Source organism: Bubalus bubalis, chromosome 14 (genome assembly GCF_019923935.1).
Source record: "Bubalus bubalis isolate 160015118507 breed Murrah chromosome 14, NDDB_SH_1, whole genome shotgun sequence".
NCBI classification, from domain to species: domain Eukaryota; kingdom Metazoa; phylum Chordata; class Mammalia; order Artiodactyla; family Bovidae; genus Bubalus; species Bubalus bubalis.
The window spans coordinates 45,952,594-45,960,242 of NC_059170.1; the positions used below are offsets into that span (position 1 = coordinate 45,952,594).

At 47.0% G+C, this 7,649-nt stretch overlaps 1 long non-coding RNA gene across 1 annotated transcript; it reads left to right on the forward strand.

Annotated features, from left to right (window-relative positions):
- The first annotated feature begins 436 nt into the window (after window positions 1-436).
- On the forward strand, window positions 437-7,148 carry LOC102407015. Its single transcript, XR_006544582.2, has 2 exons — window positions 437-590; window positions 5,936-7,148. It is a non-coding gene; the product is annotated as an uncharacterized LOC102407015 (long non-coding RNA).
- The last annotated feature ends 501 nt before the right edge of the window (window positions 7,149-7,649 follow it).

Genomic DNA, 7,649 nt, shown 5'->3' on the forward strand with positions numbered 1-7,649 from the left:
GGCCGGCCTGGCAACGCCCCGTCCCCGCGGACCCGCCCCACTCCCCCACCTCCATCCCCCAGCCTCCTCTGACTCCGGGCAGGCGGGGTCCTCCTCAGCTTCCGGAGACCGGGGGGTGGACCCAGTACCCCTCATCAATTAGGGGCGCGGACGAGGTCCTCCCCAAGCTCGGACGAGGAGGCGGAGCTTGAGCGAGGGGCGGGGGCACGTGGGGGCCCCGCCTATTGCGTTGCGGTTGTCCTTACAAGGAAGTAGCCACCTGGCCAGGTGTGCGCCGCGGCGAGGGGCGGAATCGAGGGGGTGGTTGCCGAGGAGGGCCGAGGGGCGGGGCCTGAGGGCCGAGGAAGGCAGAGGGGGAGGCCCCCGGTGGAGGAGACCGCAGGGAGGGCCCGCTGGAGTCCGGCGCCGGCCTCATGGGGGGCGCGTCCCGCATTTTTTTACCTACTTTGGTGCGATTCCCGCCAACCTCCAGTGATTGGCCCAGCCCCGGCACGTCAGGCCCTCGGGCGAGGGGTAAAGTCTGCGCATTTTTCCTCCTTCCCAAGGCGACTGTGGCAGCCCTGAGTGCTCTGAGTCACCGCTAATTTCAGGTCTGAAAAAAAAAAAAACAAGGAGCGATTTATTTATCTTCGGGAACAGCGCGGGGAAGGAAGGCCTTGCCGCCCGCAGGGTGCGGCTGGAAAAGGCTTGCTCGCCTAGGGAGGGTGGCGCCAGCCCCGCTGCCCGGCTTTGGGGGTTTTTTAATTTGGGATTGCGTTTGTTTCATGGGCAGTTGCATCAGAAACACACTTTTCAGAGGGCCAGAAGGAATCCCAGCGTTTTTTTCTGAGGCGTTTCAGTGGAGGATAAAGGAAACAGAATTTACAACCGGCATGATGACGTTTTACTTAATTTAGGCTCCCCAGAGCATAACGTTGGAGAAGGCAATGGCACCCCACTCCAGTACTCTTGCCTGGAGAATCCCATGGATGGAGGAGCCTGGTGGGCTGTAGTCCATGAGGTCGCTAAGAGTCGGACACGACTGAGCGACTTCACTTTCACTTTTCACTTTCATGCATTGGAGAAGGAAATGGCAACCCACTCCAGTGTTCTTGCCTGGAGAATCCCAGGGACGGGGGAGCCTCGTGGGCTGCCGTCTATGGGGTCGCACAGAGTCAGACATGACTGAAGCGACTTAGCAGCAGCAGCAGCAGAGCATAACGCGCCTATCCTATGTGCTTTGTTCTCAGTCGCCACCGACTGTTTGCGACCCCATGGACTGTAGCCCAATAGCCTCTTCTATCCATGCGATTCTCCAGGCAAAAATACTGGAAGGGGTAGCCATTGCCATCTCCAGGGGATCTTCCTGACCCAGGGATTGAATCCAGGTCTCCTGTGTTGCAGGCGTATTCTTCACCATCTAAGCCACCAGGGGAGCTATGTGCTGCGCTATGCTTAGTTGCTCAGTCATGTCGTTACCAACCCAGGGATCAAACCTGAGGCCCCCGCACGTCTTGCATTGGCAGGCAGATTCTTTATTATTGAGCCACAAGAGAAGTCCCAGCAGGCCTCTACCAGAACTGTTTTAATTCTCCCAATGTTAGGCTTTTGGACGAGATAATCAATACGCTTTTTGTTTTTCCTGGGCACTATATAAGGTCTAGATTATATGTGGCTTTTTATTCTGCCCATTCGGCATAGAAACCCATTTCTCATTACTGTTCTGTTTTTTTGTTTTGTTTTTAAGGAAAAGTTTTTAAAAGTGGCAATTTTTAAGCCTTAGCAGCTACTGCAGAATTTTTGGCAGGTTAGAGCAGTGGTTTTCAACGTGAAAGAGAACTTAAAATCAGATTTGTGTGCCCTACCCCAGAGTTTCTTGATAGTATATCTCAGGTGAGACCCAGGAATTTCTAAGGATTCTTGGGTGATGCTGATGTGGCTGTTGGGTATTAGCACTTTGAGAGGAAAGAACCCACCTGTATCTACCGGCAACTGGAACCTGTGTCTGGAACCCTGTTGGCCTGGGACTTGGAGTCACCCTCCACCTCTGAGTCCTCAAAGACTTCCTTTCTAGTCCTAAACTGAATCGTGTTCATTTAAGGACACAAGTTAGGCCTGCTCCGGCCTCTCTTATGTCTTTTGTCCTCCACGCTGCCACCAGAGATCGGTCCAGAAATAAGAATTTGATCCTGTTTCTTTAATGCTTAAAATTTTCTGTGACTTCCTCCAGAAATCTCAGCAGGTCAGTCTGGCCCTCCTGCCTCTGGCCTCAGCCTACCTTTTCTGTCCTGTCTCCCACATCTTCCCAATTTCCTTCCCAGCTAAACTTCTCATTCCAGAACTCTTCTTACTCTGTCATGATCACAGGCCTGCCAGTCTCATCCTGGAATGTTTCCAGGAGTCTGGAGATCTCTGACCACTTTCCAAGGGATCAAAAGTGGGTCCTTCAAAAGTGATACAAATGAACTTACTTACAAAACAGAAAGAGACTCACAAACTTAGAAAATGAACTTATGGTTGCCAGGGGGAAGGGATAGTTAGGGACTTTGGGAAGGTCATGTACATACGGCTATATTTAAAATGGATAACCAGCAAAGACCTACTGTATAGCACAGGGAACTCTGCTCAGTGTGATGATGTGCCTGTGTGGATGGGTGGGGGGTTTGGGGAAGAAAGGATACACGTGTATGTATGGCGGAATCCCTTCACTGTTCGCCTGAAACTGCCACAACATTCTTAATTGGCTATGCCCCCATACAAAATATTTTTTGGTGTTAAAAGATTGAAATTAAAAAAAAAAAATAGGATCCTTCTTGAGTACCACAGTTCATCACTTCTCAAATCTTGATAAGCATCCAGACCACCTGAAGATATTGTTAAAATGTAAGTTCAGGTGTTTAGAAGTGGGGTCTCATATGCCCCAGGTGATTCACATGGTACTCATCCTCAGAAGACACATAGTGAGGTCTGCTTCAAGTAAAGCCACACTGAGCACCTGGCAGTAACAATCCTGCTGCCCTTCGCCTCTTATATTATTCCTGTGATTCATCTCATCTGTAAATACTCAGATAGGCATGCATATGATATATACAAAAGCATGTTTAATTGAATACATTGTTGCTATTATTTCAGGCAATCGTTAGATCAAATTAAGAATAAAAATAAAACCTTTTATTTTCCCTTCACTTCTTTGATGTTCTTTTTTCATATAGATCCAAGTTCCTGACCTCTATTCTATACCTTCTCATTAAAGAATTTCTTGTAACATTTCTTTCAAGGCAGATCTACTGGCAACAGGTTCTCTTAATTTCTGTTAGTCTGAGGAAGTCTACTGCTCCTTCACTTTTTTCTTTTCTTTTTTGGCTATGTCTCATGGCTTGCAGGATCTTAGTTCTCTAATCAGGGATTGAACCCAGATCCTCAGCAGTGAAAAAGTGCAGAGTCAACCACTGGACTGCCAGGGAATCCCTTCTCTTTCCCTTTTGAAGGGTAATTTTGCAAGGTACAGAATTTGAGGTTGTTGGGTTTTTTTCTCTCAACACTTTTACATATTTCCCTTTACCCTCTTCTTGCTTGAATGAGTTTTGTGGAAAAAGTAATTCTTATCTTTCTTCCTCTATAGATAAGATTTATCCTGCTTGCTTCTTTCAGTGTGTTTTGTTTTGTTTTGTTTTTTTGGTCTTTGATATTCTGTAAGTTGAAAATGATAGACCTAGATGTAAGTTTTTGGTTTTGTTTTTTTGTTATTCATCCCACTTGGTGTTTTCTTAGCTTTCTGGGTCTGTGGTTTGGTGAAAATAATTAGGGGAAATTCTCAGTCTCTATTGTTTCTTCTATTCCTTTCTCTTTTCCTTCTCCTTCTGGTTTTCCCATTACCTATAAGTCACCTTTTGCTGTTGTCCCTCTGTCCTTGAATTATCTGTTCTGTATTTTTCAGTCTTAGTTCTTTTTCCTTTTTGGTTTTGAGGATTTTGTTGCTGTGTTCTCTAGCTCAACTGTGTCCAGTTAGGTATTTCCCTAACCCAGAGGAGTTAGGCTTCAGTACAATCCTGATTGGTTAGGGTCTGGTTAACTAGTTTACCCTGAGGGCAGGCCTTGTTAAGAAGAACAAAGTGGGACTTCCATGGTGGTCCATTGGTTAGAAATCTGTCTTCCAGTGCAGGGGACTTGGATTCCATCCCTGGTCAGGGAACTGGAATCCCACATGCCGCAAGGCAACTAAAGAGAAGCCCCTGCGCTACATGCTGCAAATAAGACCCAATGCAGCCAAATAAATAAATGTTTTAAAAAAGAAAAAGAAAATGCTCTGGAGCAAGGGTCTGCTTCAACCTTGGGGATCTAATGCCTGATGATGTGAGGTGGAGCTGATGTAATAATAATAGAAATAAAGTGCACGATAAATGTAGTGTGCTGAAGCATCCTCAAATCTCCCCAGTCCATGGAAAAAAATTGCCTTCCATGAAACTGGTCCCTGGTGCCCAAAAGGTTGGGGACTGCTGCTCTGAAGGATTTCAGAGTGGCTCCTTTCCCCATCCCCAACTGCAAGCAGGAGGGAATTTCTCTGTGGCATTTACTGTGGGAATCTGGTGGAGCTCCAGGAGGCAAACAGAGGGTGCGGGGGTCCCCCTGCGACTGAGTCTCTCTGGAGTTTTTCACTGTCAGACTTGTCCACCCTGAGCCTCCAGCAACGTGTCCATCACAGTTCAGAGCTTCCCACCCAGCACTGGTTCCCACGGCGGTTTCCCCTTGTGAGTTTCTGATCTGGAAGCCACAGCTCCCTGTGTTTTCCTGTCTGTCTCCAGTTTGAGGGGCAGCGGTTTGCCCCCGTTTTCTCTCTTATGGATCCAAGGAGAGTAGTCTGTTCAGCTTCTGACTTGTGGTTAGGACAGAGTGGCAGCCTCCAGGGTCCTTAAGGGCAGAAGTAGAAATGTGACATCTACCTCTGCCTTCTAAAGAAACTTCCCAGAAGTGCCAGGTGGGGTTCTCCTTTTATCTCACCAACGAGAACTCAGTTGTATGGCTACAAGGGAGTCTGGAAGTGTGGTCTTTTCTTTGAGCAGCAATGCGCTTGGCTAAGAAGCTGGAGTTCCTTTCCAGAGGAAGAAGGGAACATTGGGAGGTGACAGCGGTGATGGGCACAGGTAGAAACAATTGTTAGTCCTGTTCTACAGATGTGGTGAGGGGAGGAGATGGTCTTTAGGAGCCCAGAGGAGTAAGTTGTCTGTTTATTATCATCAGGCCACATGACATCACTCACAGTGGTGCCAACAAGAGAACTGGGGACCCTTTGCTGCTTCCTAAATACCACAGGGGGTGGGGGGTATACAAACCAAGGCAAATGGCATTCTGGGCATTCCTTTACTGTAGCCTAGTTCTGTGGGTCCAGGCAGCCCCAAGGGCCTATTTTAGAAAAGTGCTAAATATATTGTTGTGTATTCATGGGAACAGGATAGTCCCACATGGTAACACTATCCATTTCTCTGTTAATCCTTAAGTCATATACTGCTATATAACATAAAATTTGAACACCTATGACATGTGTTTTTCAGGTGATAGTGTACTACTAGAGAAAATGGGGTAGAATGTCACACAATTATTCTGATCAGTGAGTTTTCATCCCTCTTGGCCTATACATTCCCTTCAAGAGTCTGGTGAAAAGTAAAAAGCAATGTATCTGCAGTTATATTCTTTTCACTTCTGTTAGCCTAAACAAAGAAAATGGGCAACACTCAACTACCTCTGACTTACAAAAACAGAACTTTCTTATGGTTCAGCCTAATGCACACCAACCAAGTAGGAGTCCTAGCAGCCCGGCCTTTTGAAAGGATGTTTGCACCATCCCATCTGTTTTCACCACCTGAATTTCTCATGAAAAAGAGGTGTTAAAAAATAAAAGTTTGTGTTTGGAGGCAAAACATTGCATTCACAGCAGGATACCACTTTGCAATTTTTTCAGTTAGATTTGACAACTGGGATCCTACTCTTTGCCAGCTGTGGCCGTGTTGCCACCAGGAACAAGAAGATGAATAAGTCATGGGCCCTGCCACAAGGAGATCACGAGTGCGAACAGATCGATGCCAAGATAAATGCCGCCCAGGATCTCTTGGGAATTCTCAAACTCCCACTGATGGGGCAGATCATAGCAGGGAGATGTTACTGGAGCTTAATGAGCAAGGCATCCAGAGAGAGACGAAGAAAGCATTTGTTCCCAACATGATTTCTTACTGAGGTTGGGGAACACAAGTCCAGAGGGGACGCTCAGAGATTGATGTTTGGAAGGAAAGAACACAAAGCCTTTCTACCAAAATGTTAGACTCCACAGACCAATATACCTAGATAGATATAAATCTGATTCCCCCCCATCCCCACCCCGAGGGGATGCTCTACTGTGCTTCCTAGTTTTCCCTTCCTTTGGGGATGGGAAGAAGGATGCCAGCTGATAATTCAGCCAAAGATACCCAGGTCTGCCCAATGAGGAGCTTGCGGCAGGCTCTATGACAGCTCCCATACGGGAAACAGCTGAGGAACCGTGGTTGTGATGTGACATTCGAGGGTCTTTTGCTGTAAGACACCGGTATTTCTGCCATCAATCTCTCAATGCGGTGTTTGATACTATTGTCGCCAGCTCCAGCTGTGACTGGCTGTGTAACCCCTTGCACAGTGCCCCTCTCCGGGCCTCCTTGTCCTCACCTGCAAACAAGGTATTGATTAGTTTAATTTCTTTAGCTCAAAAATGTGATGCCTGCACTAAACAGAAGATTTATTGAGCGTCTGGTGCAGTATCAGCCATTTGTAGAGTATATCCTGTTCTAGTGTTACTAAGGCAGACCCTTGAATTTTGGTTGAGAAACTCTGGGCCTTGGGCTCTTGACACAGGGCCTATTTTTACAGCAAAATCAACAAGTTGTTATAATTGTCCAGGTGGTGGCCTCACGGGCTTCTCTCAGGCAGCCACACCTAGGGGGAGGGAGCTGATTGGCACAAAGGGAGAAAATAGCATTCATGTCACATACTCATCCATGTCAGTGAGAGGCTGACATGTCACATCATACAGTCATTTGTTTATTTTTATTTTTTTGGTCAGTAAATTCAGGCTCAGTCATTGAGAGGTGGTCCCCTGGCAAGGTTTTCCATGCTGGAGCTGGAAGGAATCACTTGCTCATTTGTATTTCTCGTGCTGTGAGCCAGTGAGTCACTTCCTGGCTTCAAACTTCAGCTTCCTCTGTTTCCCAGCCCCAGCCTGCCCCCCTTCCCTCCCGCCCATCTCCCCCCGCACCCCCCAGCCAGGGCTCTGAACTGGTGAGCAGGAAGGGTCCAGGCAGCAGGCCGCACACCTTTAATGGCTTTGACGTCTCAGAGAAGGACCTGCAATGCAGAAGAAAGTGTGTATGTGGGCTGGTAAATGCTGTTGGATTCCAGAATTTTTTTTTCCTTATATTTTAAATAATTCTAGCAAAGAAGTACCCATAGAAGGTACAGCAGAGTTCGGGTTTATTTTATGACTCACGGAAATTTCTAAAATGATAAATATTGGCTCGGCAGGAGCCTTGACAGAAGAAACACTCAACCAAACCAGACTCTATGGTTACAAGAAACAAGAACAGTGTAGTCAACAAATAAACTGGGACTCCACTTCCAAGCTTTCAGAGAAAAAAAGTCAGCCCTCTTGT